Source organism: Camelus bactrianus, chromosome 12, assembly GCF_048773025.1.
Source record: "Camelus bactrianus isolate YW-2024 breed Bactrian camel chromosome 12, ASM4877302v1, whole genome shotgun sequence".
Taxonomy (NCBI): domain Eukaryota; kingdom Metazoa; phylum Chordata; class Mammalia; order Artiodactyla; family Camelidae; genus Camelus; species Camelus bactrianus.
The window spans coordinates 46,242,296-46,266,789 of record NC_133550.1 but is presented as its reverse complement, the minus strand read 5'-3'; the positions used below and the strand labels follow the sequence as shown (position 1 = coordinate 46,266,789).

The 24,494-nt window shown below is 37.2% G+C and overlaps 1 long non-coding RNA gene across 1 annotated transcript in view; it reads right to left on the bottom strand.

Moving 5' to 3' along the window:
* Positions 1-6,894: 6,894 nt before the first annotated feature.
* Positions 6,895-24,494, bottom strand: part of LOC141579431 (uncharacterized) — a 165,593-nt gene continuing 147,993 nt past the window's right edge. The window contains exon 5 of the long non-coding RNA XR_012510794.1: positions 6,895-22,033. This is a non-coding gene — a long non-coding RNA (uncharacterized LOC141579431). The remainder of the gene's footprint in view (positions 22,034-24,494) is intronic.

Genomic DNA, 24,494 nt, shown 5'->3' with positions numbered 1-24,494 from the left:
AATTAAACAGCCCAACCACTGTCCGGCACCTTCTCACTGGATCTGGTCTTCCTCTTGACCCTCTCCACTTACATAAATTAACTTTTAATGATGGCTCTGGTTATACTTAAGATTTTATTCTGGTTCATGACTACTTAAAAACAGACATATTCTTCAGAAGAAGATATGGCCAGGATTTTGGAGGAAGATGATTTTTACTTTTAAATACCCTGCCCAAATGAGTAAAATGGTGGTTAGCAAGTACCAGAACTTACAGGGAGGAGAAATGGTACCATTAAAAAATCATAATAACCATATATAAGTAGAATTCAAGGTATAAAAAGATAAGTGGGTCTTAAACCGGAAGCCCCTATTAAAGTGGTGAAAATATATGAAAATGTATAAATAGAATTGTAACACTGAAGGATACTGAGGCAAATCCCCAGTTTTACTCAGTTCTAATTAGAAAGTAGTGAGATAAATTATGGGGATAATGATGATACAAGGGCTGCCAGGGAGAAGAGGAAGTTTTCAGAGATTATTCACTTGAACTAAAACAGCACTATATACAGCGCTGTATAGATTGTGGTAAATCCTGGAAGGGAGAAGCCATTTTTACATTTTATTTGTCCCTCCCTTTGGATAGTACCATAAACATTCTCTGCAACTATCTACTTATTTATCTTGAGCAAACTACTTAACCTCAACAAGCCTCATTTTTCTCATCTGTAAAATTGTGATTACAACATGCAGTCTTGGAAGGTGTTGGTGAGGCTTCAATTATACAATGTCTGTAAAGCATTTGAGTGAAGCATGTAGCAGATGATCAGCACATAAAGTCTTTATTAGCATAGAAGGATGTCCATTGGTGAGAAGCATTAATATTTTCACAGTGAGTCCTGTTTAAATCATTGCTAATGAACACATACATGCTGGATCACTTTGCTTTTATCCTTTAACATACTTAGCAAGGAGCCTCAAAGTTTCTCTGTGCAGTTTTTCTAGGAAAGAGCTTTCTAATTTTTACATTTGTAGAGAGGAAAAAAATGATGGCAGAGCTGGGGTGGAGGCAGAACTGGGCGAGGTTTTAATACCTCAAAATGATAAGGGGTGGTAAGAAGGGCTTCAGAAACCACAAGTACAAATTGGTAGGTATTAGTGGTCTTCAGCTTGTGAAAAAACAATTGAAAAACTGGTTTAATATATTAAGAAACTGTGGACTTATTCTTCAACTCACCTTCTCCTCTGTCATGTATTAAATTTGTGAAAAATTCATCATTTAAACTTTGACAATAAAAATGTATAAATGATAGAGACCATTCTAGAGTTTCAAGTTGTTAAATGACTGAATATCTTAACTCTGTTTCACACTGATGAAGTCTTTGAACATTAACTTAACCATCAACCTCAACGGTACTAAAACTAGACAGTCTTTTCTTTTATTCTTCTTTTTTTTTTAAATTGGATAATTTTTTCCACCTTATCCCAGCCTTTTGAATGTATCTGCATAGTCAGAAGCCGCTTCATAGGTTTCTGTCATTTATAGGGGTTCATGTTGTCAGAGGGTAAAAATGAGTCAATTTTTAAAAAATGGTCCTTTCAACAGACTTTTTCTTTTAGTTTTAAAACATTAGGAATTAGCAAGTATACCTGGAAAAAATACTTGCTGAATTTTGTTTTTCTTTGTCAGAGCGAAGCTTTGGTTAGGTCAATATGTAGATGTATGTTATCACTTCCAAGGCTGCTGGTAAGATTGTCTTAAACAAACTAAAGTAATACTATGGTGTGTGAACACATGAATAGCATAGATGTTGCAGTAATGTGAACTTGTTTCCCTTTATTTCTGACCACTTTTATGTCTTATAATTGTTACCCAGTCCAAAATTACTCTGCTTGCCACATGACAGGCCAGTAAATTGGAGATGAGGTGTTGGGGCAAGGAATAACAACTTTACTTGGAAAGCAGCAGACTGAGAAGATGGGGAACTAGTGTCTTAGAGAAGTATTCTTACCCAAGTCAGAATTCAGGCTCCTTTCACACTAAGAAGGGGTGGGGTAGGGCGGGGTTAGTTGTTGCAAACTTCTCGGTGTGCGAATCCTTTGTTCTTGCATCTGTCCACGTAGGTCAGGTCATGAGGTTCCTGTAAATCTCCAACAAGACAAATGTTATTCTCTGCTCCATAACGTTTTATCTATATGTGAGAGGAAAATTGTTATCCCCTTAAAGATCAGAGTCTTGAGAATAGTCTATCCTGTATATTTCGGGCTCTAGGCGACATCCTTTTGCAAAAGGGCAGAACGAGCATGACTAAGCACAGGAAACGGAGCCCAGGACTAGGACTAAAGGGAAAGGTCTAATGTAGAGTCAGATTTGTTCTTCCCTGTTACACAATGGCGTTCCGAGTTCCCACCACCCCTAAAACCAGGCAACTTGATACTGTCTGTCTTTAATAGTCTGTACTCAGTAGCTCAGACCAGGAAAGGGTAACACTCTAAAATACAGGGTTCCAGACTCACTTCCATGAGCATGTACTCCAGCTTGACAGCTGCATTAATGACAACTTTTAGAAGCAAAATTCTTTTTATCTAGCTAATTAATATGCTAAGTAAACTTTAAGAATCATTTACTGGAGTCAAGATAAGAGACCACTGAAACTAGGCATATTCAGAGTTCTAATTTGTATAAATTTTCTGGAGGCCAGAAGCCAGAATTGGAGAAAGTGCAAAAAACAAAACAAAACAAAACAAAAACACCCTGAACTTTGATAGTTTTGAATGAGATCTTGCAGAAATATGAAAAAATATTAGAAGTGTTGAGTGGTATGGCATAAACCTTTAAAATGTCAGGTTTTAGGCAAAGGAAAGAGCATACTTAATAAAGCCAGAAAGAACCTTAGCATTTCATTAATCCAAGAGATGGTTATAATTTTTGCTGAGTGCAAAATTAGTATCGATGTTTCTTTTCTCCCGGAAACTGCCAGTAACTACCAGTAATTGCACATTCCTTGCAGCCTTGGTCTTAATGGGTGAACCACTTACAGGAATGACTGATAGTGTAGAAAATTCCCTAATTTTCTTTTCCGTTTTAGAGATAACATAAACATCAATCGAGGTATAATGACGAATGAACACCACATTTAAACGTAAGCCACAATGTAAATTTTAAAAATTACAGAAATACAAACAATAAAATACACTTGATATCTTCCCCCATATTCGTCTTACCAATGCCTGCTAATCTGCCTCTAGTTTTCATTTCAAGCCTGAATTAAATGATACATTTAATAAAGCTGATTGAATCTTTGTTTTCCATCTAAAGACTTTTAGGACTTGATACTCAAGTCTAGATCCATCACTTTAGATTTCAAGGTGACATTTGTAATCCTTGTCTTCTTATTAATTTTCCATAGCCATCTGTTTAGAAGTAGAGAAAGAAAGAAGGGAAGGGAAGGATGGAAGGAAATAAAAAGAATGAAAGAATGAAAAAAGAATGAGAGAAAAGAGGAAGGGAAGGAGGGAAAAGAACACACTGACCTGTTCTGTTTTCACCTCCTTCTCTCTCACCTCTTGGTGCAGGAGTGTAGGAAGAGAGCCTAGGTTAGGATCGGACACATCAATGAACAGTCAGCTTACTTACCTTACACAGTGGCAAGTCCTTCAACATTAGGACCCTTTATGTGAGATGATTCACAAGAGTGTTGTGTAGATGAATCATAACCATAATTAAACCGTAAACATCTAGATGCTGATGATTTGTCTAAATCGCCTGAGATTTTTTCTTTTTTTTTTTTTAGTCTACATGAAATAGTCCATGAGGAAGTCTCATACCCAAGGAATATGTCCTCTGAGCAATGACTTCAAATCCATCTATAAATAAATTCATGGACAATAAAATACATCATGGGTTATACAGGGAATGCTCTTGGACACAGGGATTAATTGAAAGGCCCAGCGTGCCCGTCTATAACCCCTAGTATCCTTGTGGAGGACACTGTGACACAGCTGTCTGGGACCTCTGTAGAGATCCCTCAGTTCCTGAGTAGTAACCGAATTAAACTCTTGGTCATCTTCTAAATATTTTTCACTTCAACTCAGATTTTCTGAAGAAAGTTGCCTCATCAATGAAGCAGTGAGGGTTCCCTTTCTAGTAAGCACAAATTGTATCTGGGGGCAGGATTAATTATTATTGTTAGGGTAGCATTGATTCATGATTTAAGTATTTTTTTCCTGAAAGCAAGTCTAAATTTCAGTATGTTTATTTTTAGAATACCATGATATTTTATTCTGTTCCTAGAAAACATTTTTTTTTTTTAGTGTCAATGTCAATTTTAAATTGTGAAATGTAAGCAGATTAACTGGATACTGTAAGATGTTCCCACATCCACAGTGATGTTAGTCTAACAAAAAAGGTTCCCAAGTATCTTCATTCCTTTTAATCCCGTTACTTAAAAGAGGGGGAGTACACATCAAATCTAAATAGTTTTGATGAGGTTCTGTGCCAAGTGCTGGGAATCCAGTGGTGAATTAGGTTATAATGCCTGCCTTCGAGGAGGTAACAGTCAATGCTAAGGACACTGTTGGGAAACAAAGAATTACAGGTTTTACATGTAGTTGACCCACATAAGCATTCTTTCTCCTGCTTTTCCGGTTTTGCCTTTTGCATTGTAGAACATTCATATGAAGACTAAGCATAAAACTCCTTTAGTTACTAAAACACATTAAAAGGAAAAATAAGCAACTCAGAGAAATGAAAATAATTTAAGGTAGTTTATATAAGACTTTTTGTCTTTCGCTTTTTTTTTTTTTTTTTTTTTTTCAGAACTAGAAAGTAACATTGTCAAGTAAGTTGTCATGTGCAGTGATTTTTAAGGTGAATTTGGCACAGCAGTTTACACATTTCTTACGGATCACAGTACAAAATAATTTGTATTTAAAGTTACCAGGAAATTTTAGACTGTCAAACATCCTTCTTGGAAATCCCTGATTTTAAGTGTTAGAATATCACGCCGTGACAATTTACAATGAGTGAACCCTGAGGTATTTTAGTTGAATTTTACTGTGATGCTTGGAACTAATGATTCACTCCAGTGCGTTCAGCTCGAAGTGTAAGGTCTTCAAATAAAAATGAAGTATGATTCTATTTCTCACCTCAAAACTCAGCGGGTTCTCTCTCACGCTGACTCCCAAGGCAGAGCAGCGATTTACATGTGACAGGGTTACTGAGAGATTTCAAATTTTCAGCTGACTAGTTTTTTAAACGGCAAATTTAATTTTACCCTTCACTTGAATTCTGAAAGAATTGCATATTGAATAACATACGGGGAACTTAATTGGAAATATACTAGAAATCGTAGCTTTGTTCTCAATGAAATTTTAGATATTTGTGTCATTCTTTAATTTTAGGGAAAACCAGCATTTCAGGAACTATCCAAGAGATAAAGCTGGGATTGATACAAAAAATGTTACTTGAGTTCAAATGAAAATGGTCTACAGTACATATTTGTTTCTAGAAAATTTACTGTTCATAAATCCCTGTTTCCTTCCAAAGACCGTCTAAAAAGTGATCTCTTATTACATGTTGCTAAATATGTATTATCAGGTGTCTGCTGGGGACAGCACTCAGCTTGACAGAGTTGTTGAAGTCTTGCTATGTAAGGCCGAGTGTTAGGCACCGGAGTCCCCAGATAACTGTGATATTGTCCTTACTTCAGTGTGGTCACAGTCTACGTGGATTTCATAAGAGGAACAGATCTGTTCCTTGAAACCAACATTAAACAAGGACTTCCTCTCTATGTGGATCACATTGCATAGGCTCTGATGAACTTTTAGGTAGACCTAGTTATTGGCATAATGAAAAAAAATCGTATATTAATTTTCTCCTGGTTCTTGGCACAAGGTATGGCTGTAAAGTTATAACTACTTGCTTCCTCAGACTTTACATGCAAAGTCTGTTTAGCTGCTCAGGTTTCCCACGGTGGTACCATGGAGTGTGAGCATCACCGACATGTAGCCACTGACTGGTCCTCAGCCTCAGCTGCACATTTAAATAACTGGGGGGTGCTTCAAAAATACCAGTGTCTAGCTCCCTGCAGATGAAGGAGTCAAAATTCCTAGGGATAGAGCTAGGGAACCGCTGTCTGTTTTAAAAATTTCCTACAGTGATTTTAATACGCAGCAGAATTGAGAAACACCACTCTAGGCATTTCCTACATCAAAATGGGTTTTAAGCAGATCACTGATTCAAAGAGTTAACTAGTTGTTGTGTTATAGAGTGAAGACAATATGGGAAGTAGATGAGTGTTCTGTGATATTATACATTATATTAATCTTACTCCAAATGTCTCGTCATCGCTCCAGACCATGGAGGAGTAGACTAATCTCTTTAAATCCAGCTGCATTGTTGGAACCTTGACTTGAGGTCCCCTTAGTCTAACCTCTCACATGATGTAGGTATCACTCTGGTGAAGCCACGCACAGGCGTTCTGGTCCACACTCCCAGATGAGCCTCCCTTTCCATGCCTCCTCACAAAGGCGCCCCCAGACCGCTGAATCTCACTGAGCGTTTGCGATTATTGTCACACAGAAGAAACCCCACCCGAGCTCTGTCCCAATTCTCACTGACAGAACTATGAGATACAGTAAGATGGTTGTTGTGTGAAGCTGCTTAATCTTGAGCTATTTCATTACTCAGCAACAGACATGAGTGAAATAGTACCTTCGTTATAAGGAACGTGCTTTAATTTGTTGGGCAGCATTTTTTTACACACCCATTTGAACACAAATAATCTCAAAAAAGAAAACAGTTTCATTTCAGTTTATATGCCAATGTGCAATTTGACTCAAGACTTTTTCAGCCAAAATACAAAATGTATCACTTAACTTTGTTGTCACAAACATTGGAAAGTGGCAGATTTGTTTTATTTTTTTTATTCCATGGTCCAAATAACTTACCCTTCTCTGATGTTCTATGTTATAAACTTGAGTTCTGGATTGTAGGAATGTAAAGTCAAGAAAGAAAGGAGGGCCACAAGATTTAGAATGCTTTTCTGGACCTAATCCAGTAGGTCAAAACTCATTGTTAAGAATTATTTCAACTGATTCAACTTGAAAAGAAAACATGATGTCTCTTGGGATTGAAAAAAATTCTTTGCTCCCTTTGGCATTGATAGGTATGCTATATACAAGTCTTAAGAAATAAATTAAAATCAACTGAGTAAGGAAATAAGCCTCACATTAAGTAACAATTTTCAAATAACTGGTGCAGCCATTTTTTACAAAAAATAGAAAAAATATTGTCAACATATGGAAAGTTAAATTTCATTTCCTAACTATATACTTTAATGAAGGCGCACACACACACACAAGATATTTAAAATACATAAAACAGAGAAAGAGTAATGTTCATTAATTTTTTTCTTATAGAAAATGCCTGCCTTTGATAAATTACTAATTGCACCACTAGGTGGCGATCCTTGTTAGAAAGTCATCTGTCTCTTAACTAAAAGAACTATTTATGGAAAATAAGTATTTTTTTATTATATATTCCTTAAAAATAAAAAATATTAAACTTTTAAATGTAAACTAAGTGTCTAATAAACTTTTATTAAAGTTGACCAATCTATCTAGGAGTGAGATTACACATGAATGTTTAAGTACTAACAAATTTCAGAAAAATTTCAATTGCTCTTGAATGAAAAATGTGGATCAACCTGCAGAAAATAGTCTGAAATGTTTTGGTTGCACAGAATATACATCTCCTACCAATGCACAGATTATTCTGTCATGGTTATCCAGAGTGTACACATTCTATTCTTATGAAAATGTACTCTAAAAATCACAAATTGCACAGGCTGTAAGAAGATGGATGAGTATGTTTTATGGAGGCTCCTGTAAAAAGCACAAGCAGGTAACCGGCACAGTATGAGCAACAGGGCATCATGTTCTCAGGACCTGGGCAGTCTGGTAGGGATACGCACGGTGATCTTCGCTCCTAGTGCTTTGCAGATACTTACTGCAGTTATCATGTGACTAAGAGATATCATTAAAAAAAAATAGAACTTAATAGAAGGAGATAATGAATGAAATTGGACTTTGTGGTCAAGTTGCCAGGACTGAGCAAACCTACCCTAACTCAGAAAAATGCCCCTGGGTCATGGAGTTACCTTTACTTGCTCAATCACGGAGTGATTCCAAGCCCAGAATGACTTTACAGCCCAGCAGAAAAAAATTCTTGTCCAGCCAACCATTTATCTATTCATCCATCCCAGCAGTGGGACCACTTAGGGCCTATTGTGTGGAAGGCACTGAGTTAGCTCGTGAAAATTGATAAGTACTATTCATTATAAATTCTACATTAAAAGTATGAATAGATTCTGATGAAGCAGAGGAGGGATTGACAAGAGGTGCCCAGATTGGTAGTAAAATGTTTTATCAACATGGAGATATTTGAGCAGGCTCTGGAAAGATACTGAGAGACATTAGAGATAAAGGTGATATTGAAAAAGGGGAGGGGAAATAATTGGTTGCATTGAATTGAATATGGGTACAAAGATAAGTGAGATTTAGGAAAATGAGATATGAAAGTAACATGTGTGACTTAGCCATCATGTCCTCTCCACTGGACTCCTCGCCCGGATGTGACGATGTGGAAGACTTGACGGTGAGAGTTCTCGGAGGGGAGCACTCCTGGTTATCGCTCTTTAACTTAGAATATGTTCTTCATGACTGCGCGAGGCTATAGCCTCTAAATCTGAGATGCTTTCATCGGAAAACCCACAAATATCTGACTCTTTTATTCTTAAATTCCCATGATCAATGATAAGATAGGAAGATGGAAAATTTAAAAAAAAAAACTTTTGGAAAATTCTTCGGGTCCACCACTTCACGTCTGCCTGTCATAGCATATCTCCCTGTGGGAAAAGTTGAAGAAAGTGGGACTGATAAAGGTAGTCACCAGGAAAGCAGGCATCGTTTTTGTGTTTGGCTCTGGGAACCCAGAGCAGAGAGCAATGGGGACAAGGACAGCTCTGCTAATCTCTTCTAGTACAAGACCATTGTGATGATTTCGTAACAAAACAAAACAAACAAACAAAACCCCCAAAAACCTCACTTAGATATGTCCTTGTTTTTTATCTATTGATGGTGGGGAAAATACTGGTATTAAAGGGTCTGGTGGCAGCTCTGAGCTGAGCCAGGAGTGCCTCACGTGTAGTAGGCAGATATGTTGTGCTCTTCAGTGCTTTTACAGGAGGCTTTTGATAAGAGAGATGGGTGTCTCCACTCCTGGATGATGAGGGCAAGTCTAGATAAGGTGGAGATTTGGGAGAGGGATGTAGGAAGGAGCAATAAGGAGGGAAATGATGGTCAAATAGAGCTTTTGTCTAGACTTGATGCTTTGCTTAGAGTCCAATACTAATAAAATATTTGGTCCTTCTGGCTCCAAAACCAGTTCTCTCTTCATTATTACACTAAGTGAGGAAGAAATAATGACAGCTAGAGGGAAGGGAAGGAGAGAATACAGGCATGTTTTATGTTGGCAGAGAAACTGGTTACGTTAGCACTTCAGATTGGAAATAAATGATTCAGAACAAAACTCAGACTCTCTCCCTACATCCCATGGATGCCTTCCAAATATTTGTCAAGTTGTCCTAACTAGGTTTTAGGGTCTCCTTTTCATTCATCCACTGCTCACCAGTCACTGAAACACCATAGTGGACTTCTTGTGAAATCTAGTCTGGACATGATCCCTTGGCTTGAAGCATTTCTGAAAATTAGCTGTTTATGTACTGTCACAGGAGGAAAAACCATAAACTCTTTCATTATTCCTTTGCTTCATGTTAATCCATCAGACACAAGTATTCTTAAGTGGAAGCCATTTATTTCTGGCATCTTGGTAAGTCACCCATGTAACCACACTTTGACCTGCAATGCTGTATAACAAAAGAAACGATCCCGGAGTGAAGGTCTTAGAAAAGCAACTGAGAACATATTTTCAACCACTTATAACCATCATTTATTTTTAACAGAGGAGAAAAAGAAATATAATTTTCAAATGATGTTTGCTTAGATGAATCACACTTTCCTTCCTCTTCCTAAACTCTCTTCTATGACAATATAATGAGAGATTTAGTTCTTATACTGTGAGGTAAGATGGTCAGCCTTTAACAAGACCATTGAATTTTTATTCTAGCAAGAATCTGAAGGGTTGGAGAATCTCCAATGTGGAAAATAAAGAATAATTAGGAAAAAAAAGGGGGTGAGGTGGGGCTTAACCAGTGGGATTTACAGATTACACATTAAATCTGGAAGTCTTGACTCACTGTCTTGACTCACTGTCTTGACTCACTTACCAATACTTGTCTCTATAGACAGAAAGTTAGCAAATAACCTTTCATATTGTTTAGATAATTCATTATTTTTTATAAAATGAGGAAATCACTCTTTGGTACCCCTCCCAAGTAAGAGTGTCGACTTACCTGAAATACCAGAAAAATGAATAAACACTGCATCTCCAGCCAGGGGTCTAAGATAATTTGATATTGACAAAACATTTTATTGTACAAAGTAAAATAGGTTTGTACTAGATAGTAGAAAATCTGCCATCATTTGGGAAGTTACCACTATAACAACTGTTTCACAGCAGAAAGTGTTTATTAATACTGACCCTATATGGCTAAGATATTAAATTAATGCTGAGCCACTCAGTCATCCAGCTAAAAAAAAATGAAAATTGCAATGTTATTTTCTTGCTTTTCCAATATAATTTGAAGCCATCAAAATTAGATGGAATCTCAGAATTAAAACAAATTATACAAATGTATCTGGCAGAGACTAAAATATACAAGGGAAGTGAACAGGAACCAAAAAACCATTTATAATGCAAAACTATTCTAAGCTGGCAACCATGAACTTCTGCTGCATGGAAATTGGGAAGTGACATTGTTTAATGTCAACAAAAGACAGATGCCAAATACTTTCTTTACAAAGGCCAGAAAGAAATAATTTGCCGTGGAAACCTTCCCCAGTTCCAGAGATAGCATGCGTTTCCATTGCAGTCAGGAACCCTATGAGCTTCTAATTCTTTGTAAAATGTAAGAGAAGTCACGTACCTGTCTTCATTCCTTACTTTAGTTTTACCAGAAAACATGAGTACTTAATGTGTATCAGGCAGTAAGCTAGATGCTAGGAGTACCTTTGACTTGGAATATTGTTGGATATACACAGATAGAAAAAAGAAAACAGACTTTCTATGTCCCATCTTTCCATCGATGTTTCATTGAAACAAGACCCCACTGTTGTAGGACATACACATTGTATGCACAACCTGGAAAGAGAGCGTGCTACCAGTTAAACTGCGACAAGCTAAGATTTTTTAAAGCATGTTGCAATTCCGGGAGAAATGTTCCTCTTAAATGTGAGATTAAAAAAAAAAGCGAGTTATTATTGTTTGTCTCTTTCATGAGGGTGCTGTGATGAGGGCCGACTATTTTGAGAAAAACCCAGCATTTTCTATGGAGTGTTCCATGAAACAAGTGGCTATGCAGAATTTGAATAAATGTATCTGAGAAACACCAGCAACTGCATAGACAACAAAATATCCCAGGCTCAAAGAAGTTTGGAAATGGTAAACAACATTAAACTCTACTGTAGGACATCACATGTCTCCCCCGCTCCCCTCAAAGGACACATTATGGTATTAAGGCTCCCTAGGAAATATTAATGCATTCAGAATTGAATGGAAAACAAGTCCAACTTTATATAAATGGCTTCTCTAACTTTTAGGTTTCTAACGAACACAACAAAGTCAAAACATAAGTAAAATGCACACTCTCTCTTCCTTGGTAGTATGCTTCTGCCAGATTTCAGGCAACTTTCTTGCCCTACTGATTTGAGTTGGGCAATAAGGAAAACTCAAAGGTGTCTCTTTGTGCTTGAGGAACATATACTAATATTTCCCCACCACTTGTTCCTGGGGAGGAATCTCCATTAGAATGTACTCCTCCTTCTTGCTCTGCCTCTTAGACATTCCTCTCTCCACAGAGAGGCATGCGTTTTCTCTGTCGCTCGGAGGTGGGTGGTGTCCCAAGGTCTGGACTGAATGTGGGTGTAGGGACGGTGTTAGCAGGTCCATTTGGCCACACACTTAATCAATATATGCCAGCCTAGCTTTTATTTATAATAAGCCTCTAATTTTATCTCTAATTCTCTTGTATCTATTTGTTGGTTCTAAACTCTGACATAGACGAGAATTTACTGCTTAATCCTTAAAACCCCAGAGTTGTTTGTTTGTTTGTTTGTTTTTTAATCCCTTTACATTAAAAGTGCCTGGGAGAGTCAGACCCAAGCAGGTAACTCTTCACTATGTATCCTCTGGACCTTTCTCTGGCACTTCCCAGCCTTCAAAGAGTATCTTCAGTAAGATAATAAGACACATCCAGACACTACTCAAGAGGGAAGAGTAAATTAGGAACAATAGCAGTCCATGAATCTGAAGTCTCACACAAAGACATTTTTTTTTGCACATGATTAGCAAACGTAAAACAAATTTTTTTATTGAAGTGTAGTTGATTTACAATGTTAGTTTCGGGGTACAGCAAAGTGATTCAGTTATACATATACATGCATATATATATTTTCTTTTCAGATTCTTTTCCATTATATGTTATTATCAGAAATTGAATATAGTTCCCTGTGCTATACAGTAGGTCCTTGTTGTTTATCTATTTTATATATAGTAATGTGTATCTGTTAGTCCCCAACCCCTAATTTATCCCTCCCCTGCCTTTTCCCCTTTGGTAGCCATAGTTTGTTTTCTATGTCTAAGAGTTCATTTTTGGTTTATAAATAGAATTTGTATCTTTTTTTTTTTTTAGATTCCATCACATAAGTGATGTCATATGATATTTGTCTTTCTCTGTCTGACTTACTTCACTCAATGTGATAATCTCCAGGTCCATCCAAGTTGCTGCAAATGACATTATTACATTCTTTTTTATGGCTTAGTAATTTTAAGAGAGCATTACTCTTCACAAGCATCTTCCATTCACTCCTACTGAGGCCTCAAAGGAGAACTTTTTTCCTTTCTTTTCTTTTTACTCTTTTTATTTTGTACTATATAAAACAACAGCAACAACCAGTAATGTACTGCTTTTATTCATATTTGTATGAATTTTAGGAAATTATTGCCTTTTTCTCTGGAAAAATAACCTATCGACAAAAAAAGAAGTCGTATGGCATTGTGAAATCTGCAAATCCCAAAAGACAATGGCTTGAAGGTAGCCCCAGTGGCAGGGAAGAAATCAGTTACAAGAGATGAGATAAGCTGGGAAAATGATGGTTTCAATGTCACTGACCCAGGCAGCAGATACCTCTTGTCCCCTGGCACCCACGGCCACAACTTCAAAGGGGTGATTTTTGGTCTATGATATGAAGAATTTTCAAATGACATGAGTTGCTCTGAGAAGCACTGAAGCAAGAAAGGTTCAAGTATAAATAAGAATCACGCCAAAGTCCAATGTCAGGAAAGAACCCACAGTGAAAAGAAAGCCCAGAAGTGTCAATGTCTTGCTACTTCAACCAAATGGCTCCATTAGACCCGAGAGAGAGTCCCAAAGTCACTCGAGCGTTCTAATCAGCCTGTATATCATGTCCCTCCACCTGCAGAGATAGTTTCCTGGCTAGATGCCAGAGATAACTGAAGAGTTGGCCATCCCGTTATCCCAAAAGGCAAAGACCTCTTGTCATACCTGAAAGACAAGTTTATAGTTAGGAGATGATACCTTGTGTGGCGAAAGATTTTAAAAGATTTATTTAAAAAAAGGAAAGGTACCCCTCCAAGCATGAGAGGCAGGATGAGCCAAAGGAGGAAAAGCGGCAGGTCTGTGTCTCCCCTTTCTCTCATACTCTCGCGTAGATGTGGTATCTTGATTGATTGATGTCTCTTGTCCCTGGAATGCTTAGTTGTGCTTGGCCCTTTGTGCATGTCCTTACCTATGGTGTACACAGAAAAACCTATGGTGGGGAACTTAAACCGCAATGTTAATGAGCATTGAGCCAACATTTTAGGAAGAATGACTTTCCCCCAGCTTTATTTCTCTCTATAAGTTTGTGTGGTTGTTGGTCCAGAATTCTGCAAACTCAAAGAAAGCTTTACTGTGATTTCAATAGAATTCTTAGGGACAGTTATCTTGTACACCTCTTTTTCTCTCTGAAACTTCTTTCCCTCCAATTTTGTGTGTGCTGTGTGTGTAAAACCTACCAAGGGTGAGAAGAGTAGCTTAAAAATATTTCAGCTTTTTCCAATTTGTGTAAGTCTAAAATAAGTTCTCCCTTACTTCCTTCTCTCCTTTCTCCTTTGAGAAGATCTCTGGCAAATTTTGGGTTGGGAAATTCAGTCACTGTCACAAAACTTGCTTGTAAATCCAGTGATTCCTTTTGAATGGCAATTGCAAAATAGGAATAGAACCCTCTAGGAAACAGTTAATTTTGACTGTGTCTTCCTAATGTCATGCTGTACTTTGAGAAAATTACCAGGTTATTGACATTCTCAGAATTGAAAAATTACTAAAGAGGAAACATTATAAGCAGTTGACATTTCCTTTTGGGGATTTTGCCCAGCATTTAGGAAAATGAATGAGGCATGTGAGAAAGCATTAATAGGTAACATTAGCACATGGAAGAAATGTAACTATGTATTATTTCTTAAAACTACAACAAAATTTCAAAGGTAGAGATTTCAAAAAATAAAATTACTGTAGCATAAGGAACAGCAAAAACATATTAAGATCCAAGTAGACCAAGAAACCAGAGTGGAAAGAGTAATCTTCCTTGTCCTGAGGGGAAAGTGGTCCATTGCTGTCAATCAGCTCTGCTTCTGTGTCCTTGTTTGGCCTTCTAGTCCCTCTCCTTTCTCCTTGTATGGGACCTGGAGGAGAATTGGAGCATCTGGGGCATATGTTTCCTTGGCAGTATAACCTATAGTGATTTCTTCTAGGGCCAGATCCTTGTTGAAACTCAGGGCAAAGCTCTTTTGCCAGTAATTTCCGAGCTGTTCCTCATGTTCTGCAATCTGTCCTGCTTCTGTGAGATAACTTTTGAGGATGATAGAATGAGAGAGTATTTCTAGGCACCTTGTGTCTCCTCTACTGTGGTACTTGCTTTTGAGCTCAAAGAAAGAAAAGCAGACTCTGCAAATGAGATATAAAGCATCTTTTTTTTTTTTTTTTTTTTTTTTTTGCATCTCTGAAAAGTCAGTGCTCTGCACTTGAGAGGTTTAAAATCAAGCCTGGTAAACGCAGCGTCTAAAAGTATACCACGCAAACCACACCATACATTGGTTCAGATGAATAAAATATGAGGCTCTGTTAAAAAATTTTTTTTAATTCCTCAAGAAATGTTCATCTTATTTACAACATCATTTTGTTTAAAATAAAAACCTCAAACATTTCTTTTTGTGATCATCAGTGGAAGGAAATTGTTTTCTTTCAGTTTACCCGAATTGTTGGTCTTATCATTCTGGAAAGCCTTGACTAAAAGTCAAGCTTCTATCCTGTAAAGAATTAAACAAAAAAAACAAAAACAAAAGCAAAAAACCTCTTCCATTTCTTACTTGTATGAACTAAAATACAAATGACTAGAAACCTGCTGAACAGTTGTACAGTTTAGTGTGGTTATCAAGGGAATATCTGAGCATAAATTTTATAAAGTGCTTTAAGCCCATAAGCCCAGGGAAACATGTTTTTTCCCCCTACTTTTTTTTCTCTTGAAAGTAGCCCTGAGGAGACAAGTTATTGGACATGAGTCTATTATCATTTAGAGAACATGACAAAGGATCAAATTTTATTTTTTTTCTTAGAGCTTAAAAAAATGGTTCTTTTTATAGTTTATTCTCTTGTATAGTGTTTAGCTTAGAGAACCGGCCACTTCATGACATGAGCTATAAATCACAGTACGGAATAGCTTTTTTTTTCTTTTTTTTTGCCAAACAGAGGAAAAGAAAGAGACAATAGCTGCCTTTATTTCATTTTATTCCAGGTTGGTGAAAATTATACGTAATGACGTCTCTAGTTCTAAATGGACATGATCGGACCCAGACTGCATTAGAAAGCCAGAGAATAAAATTGATGAAAAGCATCTTTTGTTATTAGGGGATTTCCATTCCTAAATGCTAATGCACTTTAAAAAATGATGAACGGTGTAAACACATAGATATGTAATAACTATCATCAAGAATACATTTAAATTGTTGTGGCTGAGAGGGCATGGAGGGACATCTCCATGGTAATGATAAAAATCCCCCAGCTGAATAAGAGTATGTGCAAAAAAACACCACTGGACTGTATGGACAGTGGATAAAAGACGAAAAACCTTTGATATTGAAAATAGACACTGAGAGACCCTCTACTTAACATCAGCTAATGAAATGGAGGGTGCTAGGAAATAGATCTTTGCTTTTTACTTGCGCACCTCACTCATGGGCAAATGAGCTCAGGGCATAGGAAACTGGAATTTAGTTTATTGTAATTTAGGTCATAGAAAGTAGAAGAAATATACAATGGTACCTGAAGCACGTAACTTTTTAGGGGGAAAAAATCCCTTATGTATAGTGCAAAATAGTGGCCTTCATTTGGAGAGATCATGACTTGATTTACATATTTTGCTAGGATTGAATTTTATTAAATTATAGTTTTCAATGTTCATTTATTTAAAAACATTTTTCTAACTTATCACCAGATATTTATAATATATTCATACTCTACATGAAGTTGATCAGTCTGGAGTCTTTTTTTAACATGTATTCTTTTTCATATCTTTTTCATTACAGGCTACTACAAGCCATTGAATACAGTTTTATGTATATATAACACCTATACAGTAGGACCCTGCTGTTTATCTATCCTCTACATAATAATACGTATCTGCCAGTCCCAAACTCCTCCTCCCTCCCCTCTTCCCCACTGGTAACCATAAGTTTGTTTTCTACGTCCAAGAGTCTTTTTCTGTTTTGTAAATAAGTTTACATCATTTTTAAAGATTCCACATACAAGTGATAGTATATGATATTTGTCTTTCTCTGTCTGACTTACTTCAGTTAATATGATAATCTCTAGGTCCATCCATGTTGCTGCAAATGGCATTATTTCATTCCTTTTTATGGCTGAGTAGTATTCCTCAATGTTCATTTGTTAATAAAGACACTTCATCAGGCAATTTGGTGTGCTTAACATGTACTGTGATTAACACTATTATTGCCTTCAAATTAAGTGTAAACACTAGGAGATTTCATCTAAATTGACTTAATTATAATTTAATTACTATATACCAAGACACACCCATTACAAAATTCAGACCACATTGGCCAAATAATAGATTACAAATACAGTGTGATCATATAAGTCTAGACTATAGGTTCATTTAATAGATGCTTAAGAAAATATTTTAGGAAGGACTCTTAAGCTAGTTATGATAAAGAGAAGAAATCCATTTTTTCAAATTTAGATTCTTAGTTTTCTAGATTCCCATTTTCTAATTTGATAACCAATTAAGCAACTGGACAATCAGCTTTCAGAATACGAATAGAAACTTACTGCAACATATCCTGACTCGAGCAGGTTAAACAATTATGCCCTCTTGTATGGCATAAAAATAAACAGAAATGGAGCAAAATATTTTTACCCCTAATACTTTAGACAAGGAAAATTTATGATGGGAAATGCTCATCTGTCGTGGGGTGAAATCTGCTCCCATCTTTTCAAGATTCCATCTCAGTTCTTCTCAAGACAGTAAATGGTTTGAGAGTCACCTTCCTAATTAGAACTGTCAAGTTGTGGATAAGAAGCCTCTCATGTTAGAATACGGGCTTAAGTATACGTGAGTCAGGATTGTTTCAGCAAATATAATTTTTATTGTGATTTCACTAAGAAGCAGTTTTGGGCCAAGCCCATGCTTTCAATTTAATTCCACAGTTGTTTCTACAGCACATAGTGTTTCTTAAGCATGGTACGGGAGATTAACATCAGGTCCAGGTACAAACCTAGAGACCCACCAACCTATGATCTTTCAGTGAAAGTTCTCTTCCTTAAAGCAAAGCTTACTCTTTGAAGTTCACAATCCACAGAAACTTAAGCATGAAGGGAATTCCAAGATGCAAATTCAAGGACATTGAGCCAATGTTCCATACAGCTCTCTGTACACAATCTAAATTTTTACTTTTAAGTACAAGTTACTGCAGAAGCTGATGCCCTAATTACCCCCATGTCTGCCCTGCAATAACGATTCTGCCCTCCTTTTTCTTCTCTATTGCCTTCATGAGTCTTCCCTACAACTTCTAAACTGATCAGATCTTTTCATTACATAGTTCATTCCATCCACTTGTTAGCTGGAAAAGTCTTACCTTCATTTTACGAGCCAGATGAGGTAATACAGCCTTTGAAAGCTCTAGTTTCCCCAGGGAATGTTGCCCCATTCTCTAAATTTCCACAGTTTATTGCTTTTGTCACTGCATTTGTGTTTACCACATTATGTTGTAATCTAAAAGTATGCAAATCTGTCTTTCTCTCCAGAGCAAGAACCATTGTTTTTAATATTTATATCTTTAGCACTTAGTAGAATATCAGGCAGATATTTTCCAAAAATGTTGATTAAGGATGAGGTCCCCCCAGAAGAACTCATGCTCTAGTGGAAAAACAAGCATGGAATGAAACAAACAAAAGGAAAATGGTAACCCCAGGATAAGCGCTAACTTTCATTAAGTCATTACTGTATGCCAAATACTGTCCTGACATATTTTTAGGAATCATCACCTAGAAGCTTCATTGCAGTCTTAGAAATAGTTGTTATTATTATTCCCATTGTACATATTCCCCTGAGCACTTCTCACATGACATGGACGTTTGTTTGTTACTTGTCGCGCTAATCCATTCTAGGCTGAGCTTTTTAAAGACATAGACTGTATCTGGCACTGTTTCCTTCACAGCATCTGATATGGTGCCTGCCATCTACTAGATGATCAAAATGCTTGTTAATGCATTAGTGCTTAGCCCACTTTTCTTGCCCGGTGTATTAAACATTATGGAAGCTCACGTTAACGCAGTGCTTATGCTGTGCCAGATGCTGTTCTAAACACTATTTCCTCATACCCTCACCACCTCCTGTGAGCTAGTGTCTCTCACTGCAAACGAGGTAATGTTTACAGGTGAGGAAACCGAGGCAGCGCTAGATAAAGCAATTTGGCCAAGGCTATAAAACTAGTTACCTATCTTGGATGCTGGTCTTAAAGATGAACAGAGATTGAGAATGTGGACCATGAAATCAGCCACATGCAATCTACTAAAATGGCAACTATCTTAGACTGTAAGCAGTTTTAAGTAGTTCGGTGCTTACTGAGCAGGTGTCAGGTCACTGGTGGGTAGGGCCAGTTTCTGATACAGCTGGCTGTGGAGTTCAGGTCACCCCTAAGCTTGTGTTGATTTGCTAGTGGGCAGGGTGGAGGCTCAGCTGGTCCCAGGACTGGTGCTGGTCTGCTGCTGGGGTGGGCTGACCCCAAGACTAGAACAGGCAAGGGCCCAGGGGATTCTGGGGCTGATGCCTGTCTACCATTGCATGGAGCTGGGTCCTGGGGTCTCTGGCTTCAGGTCCTTGGGCATCCCTGGGTCTAGTGACTGCACAGTGGTGTGTGGCGCCAGGTCCTGGGCCCCCTCGTGGGCTGGCCATGTCCATGGTGGCTGTGGGCTCAGCAGGTCTTAAGACAGCCAGCCTGCGGGGGGTGGAGCTGTGTCTCCACTTGGTCAGTCACTTGGCCTGTGGCAGCCCAGTACTGGTGCCCACAGGCTGGGGCATGGTGGCAGGGATGACCCTGGGCCTAACAGGCGAGAGGGAGGATTCCAAGATGTACTTGTCGGCATAAGTCGTCACCTGGTAGAATGGGCTAACGTTTTAGAACTGGCTAAAGAAGACTAATATTTCTCCACATTTGTGTATGTTTGTGTATGTGTACACATAGCTGTCTGAAATACTAGTAGCACTTTTAATACATATTAACAAGAAAATCTGGGGGTGGAAGGAGAAATTGGGAGTTCGGGACTTACAGACACTAACTACTATATATAAAATAGAGAAACAACAGTGTCCTACTGTAGAGCACAGGGAACTATATTCAATACCTTGTAGCCTATGATGAAAAAAGAATATTAAAAGGAATATATATATATATGTACCTAAATTAATATGCTGTACACCAGAAATTAACATAACATTGTAAACCAACTCTACTTCAATTAAAAAAAAATCTGCTGACATTCTGACTAGATGAATTGTGAACACCTAGAGATTTAAGAAAAGATGACATATATATTAGTGAAATTTATCATTGCTGGAATAACACATAAAGTATCTTATGATTCTGTATTCGTTTGCTAGGGTTCCCATAACAAATTACCATAGACTGGAACAACAGAAGTTTATTTGTTCACAGTTTTAGAGCCTAGAAGTCCACGATCAGGGTGCCGGCAGGACTGGTTTCCTGATGCCCCTCTCCTTGATTTGCACATGGCTGGCCACCCACCTGCTGTCTCGGCACTGTCTTCCCTCTGTGTGTGTGCCCCCTTGGTGTCTCTCTGTGTGTCCTAATCTCCTCTTCTTATAAAGACACCATTCAGATCATATTAGGGCCCATTGTAAAGCCCTCATTTTAACTTAATTAGCTTTTTAAAGGTCCTGTCTCCAAATACAGTCACAGTCTTAGGTCCTGGAGGTTAAGGCTTCAACATACGAGTTTTGAGCGGACACAGTTTATCTCATAACAGAGTTTGAATAAAATATATCAAAACCTTCTTCAGTTTTTATAAACATCATGCAGTGAGGCCTGCCACACATGGAACGTCTTCTGGCTCTATGTGGCCATCCAGATAATAGAGTGACATCGGGGATGTACATGTCTCAAAAAAAGCTGTTGTTCAGATGGGGTCATTTATCTTCTATGTTCTCATCAAACATTTGCTCATACATAAATCATTCCCATTTTAGAAAAGACAAAGTATATGCTTTCTGAAATATTAATTAAAACACCATCATTCCAAGAAAATTATTTTTTATAGTAGAAAGGTCCTATGCTAATGTGGGCAACACTATAAGAATGGAAAGAAGATAAAATAATAGAGACTGAAGAATAAACTGCAAGACTAGCAGAATATAGTCTATTGCCTCCCCTTTTCCATGTATATAATTTTAAACATTGCTTTTTAGTAATAAACACATTGTAAGCTGAGTCTATTGTCCATCTAAATACCATCAGTCAATACAGAAACAGGGAAATGATTCAAGAAAAAATTTCCTTTCTAACATAAATTATATTGCATTTTAACTAAGTAGGGTATACTACTTCTATTTCAAGTTCAGCAGGTGATGAGAAAGAATCTACTGGTGTTTGCAGAATGGCAGATGAGAGCTTGCCCAAAGTCCCTACCCTGGCCTGAAGTCCAAAAGGTAATTAAATGGTTATTAGATACTACTATATACTCAGTTATATCTGTTTGCTGTTGACACTGTAACACAAATTTAGAGACTCAAAACAGCACAGATTCGTATTTCTGTGTTTCTGAAAGTTAGAAGTTCAAAATGAGACGAGTGGGATAAAATGAAGGAGTCAGCAAGACGGGTTCCTTCTGGAGGCTCCAGGGGAGAGTGTGTTCCTTGCCTCTCCCCCTTGTGGCTGCTCCAGCACTCCTGGGCTCCTGAGCTCATCACTCTGTTCTCTGCTTCTGTGGTCACATTTCCTTATTCTCTGTGGTGATCACATCTCTCTCTACCTACCTTTTTTGAGACCCTATGACTACACGTAGGGTCTGCCCAGGTAGTCCAGGCTCATCTCATCTCCCCGTCTCAAGATCCTTAATAACGTCTGCAGGTCCTTTTTGCTGTATCAGGTAACACTGATTCTGGAGTTTGAGCTCAGTGTATCTTGGTGCCATTAGTCAGCCAGCCACACTGGGGGTGTTCTGTATCACTGTTGGAGCCATAAAACAGTGAGACATCGGTCCTCTGTGGGTTTATAATGTAACTGGGGACACAAAAGAAGCCTCTGTTAAATAAGGAACAAATTAGTTAGTTTGTGTGGGGTGAGGCCAAAATTAAGCACAATTAGTTGTGTAAAGAATGCAGAAATCGTTTGGAAGACACCTGGGAAAACGCACACACAAGGACAGGAAAGGTAACAGGCCTACCATGAGAAGACAGTTTGTAGAACTGCATTTCTGGGTGGAATGAATGCTTGGTGGGTGGAAACATACATGAAGATGTCTAGTTCTTTCTATACTGGCAGGTACATACATAGGCAATAAGTGAGTATCTGTGTAAAAAACAATTGATTATTCAGCTAAGAAAGTTACTTCTGTCAACTATTTTTGGAAGGCAATGGTAGGCAAGAGGCGAGAAGAGTTTGAAGAGTATATGTAATATATATGAATATCTCTGTTAATATATTTAGAAAAATAATAAACAATAATTAGAACTGTGTACATAGCTGTCTAAAGCAGGTTTGTGTCTCTCTCATTGTGCTAAGTATTTTCCTTGTTTATTCGTGGAAGAACGTTACATGTTTTGATAAAATAACACATGAACACAGTGGCCCTGAATTTAAGTTAATTTTTTTTTTGCATTTTCCTTTGACAATTGATTCAAATAAAAATTAGTTTACACATTTTATAAATGATTTAAAACCAGTGTTTCCCTTGCAAATACACTAATCTTGCAATGAAATAGTTACTGTATTGGAAATCAGCTCCAACCACCTTCACTGATTTTGCTGAGTGACATTTCAATTCTCACCTATAAATGTAAAGCCCTAAATATTTAGGGGTAAATCACTATTATTGTTGCTTTACACATAAAATCTTTGAATTTACTAAAAGGAAAAACAATTGTTTATAACCTCTATACTTTTTATATATGTATGTGTGTGTGTGTGTGTGTATATATGTATACATATATATATGTATATATATGTGTATATATACACACACACACACACACATATATAAAATGAGCATCTTTAAACAAAGCAGAAGCTAGTTTTACAGTTGGTTTCAGAATATAAATTGTGGTTTATTAGCTACCTAATCAGGAACACTTCGCTATATTACTTCCAAAGAGTTGTCTTGTAATAATTTGTTCCCCAAAGAACTGGAGTTGACTCAGCTTGGAGGTTTCACTAATGATCTTTTGAATCATCTCCTCCTCCATAATTTTTGTCCCTCTGCATTAGAAAGCTTACAACGTATTGCCGGTTTTTCACTAATGATCCATGAAATGTAATGAGTTGTGTGGGTTTCCAGATTACATGAATGACCTTTAGTCTGATGTTTCACTGTGTACTCCAAACTCCAAACTCATATTCCCTAATTGCATGGAGATATATATTTTTAAAAATTTTGCAATCTCCCAACTTAATAGCACACTAAACAGCACTACCTGCAGTTCCAACCTGGCTAGTTAATTTTCATCAAAATGTAAGCACAGCTATATTTTTAGCCGTGTATCACCTGGGTATTAGGGAAAAATGAATTTCTCTCTCAATCAGCATATCGTAATTATTCTGAAAAATGTAAACGCATTTAAAACAGTAAACACATTTAAAACAGTAGGTATATATTTTTGTTCTTTCAATTCATTTCTTAGTATCTATTTTTCTCACTTCTGCTTTGTATCCTTTATAGCACTTACTGTACTCTGAAACTATGTTGTTTGATTATTGGATTATTGTCTGTCTTCCTCACTGGAATGTAGCATCTGTGAACAAAGGAACTTCTGCCTTGTTTCATGCTATATCAGCATTGTGTAGAGCAGCACTTGTCAAATCACAGGTTTTAAATAGTCACTTGACAGCTTCTGCCATAGAATGCTAGATTTTAAAGCTGTGTTTAATCACAACAAAAAAATCATGAGAACATTTTATTAATAATAAGCAAACATATTGAGTAAAATATGAGCATACTAAGTCAAAGTTTTAATCTACCTATGAGTATCAAGTGTCCATATTTCTAATCAGTTCTAAGTTAAATGAAAACTTAGTTATTTAATTAAAAAACAAAACAATTTCTAAAAATTATGTTCAGCATGGGCTTAGGATAAGGCACAGAGCTTGCTTCAAGAATATGTTTCTAAAATAAAAGCATAGTTAGTTACAAATCAAAGTGGACTGCAAGGAGTTAGCAATAAGCAGAACATATGTTCAAACCAGGAAGCTATCAATTCCCTTTAGGATGTTACAGGATAAACTGAGGCACAGTAGAAGTTTTAAGAGTTTATTTGAGCAGAAATCAATTTGAATTGAGCAGCATCCAATCTAGTAGATAGAAAAGAGCTAAAAGAAGCTATACAAAATCAGACTTTTACAGGCAGAAGGGAGCAGGAATAAGGAATTTATGCTGGACAAAAAGGCAGGTTGGTTACCATAAGGTTACATAAGGTTACTTTCCTTTAGGAGTGGCAGGGGTCTGTCTATTACACAGATTACCTCACTA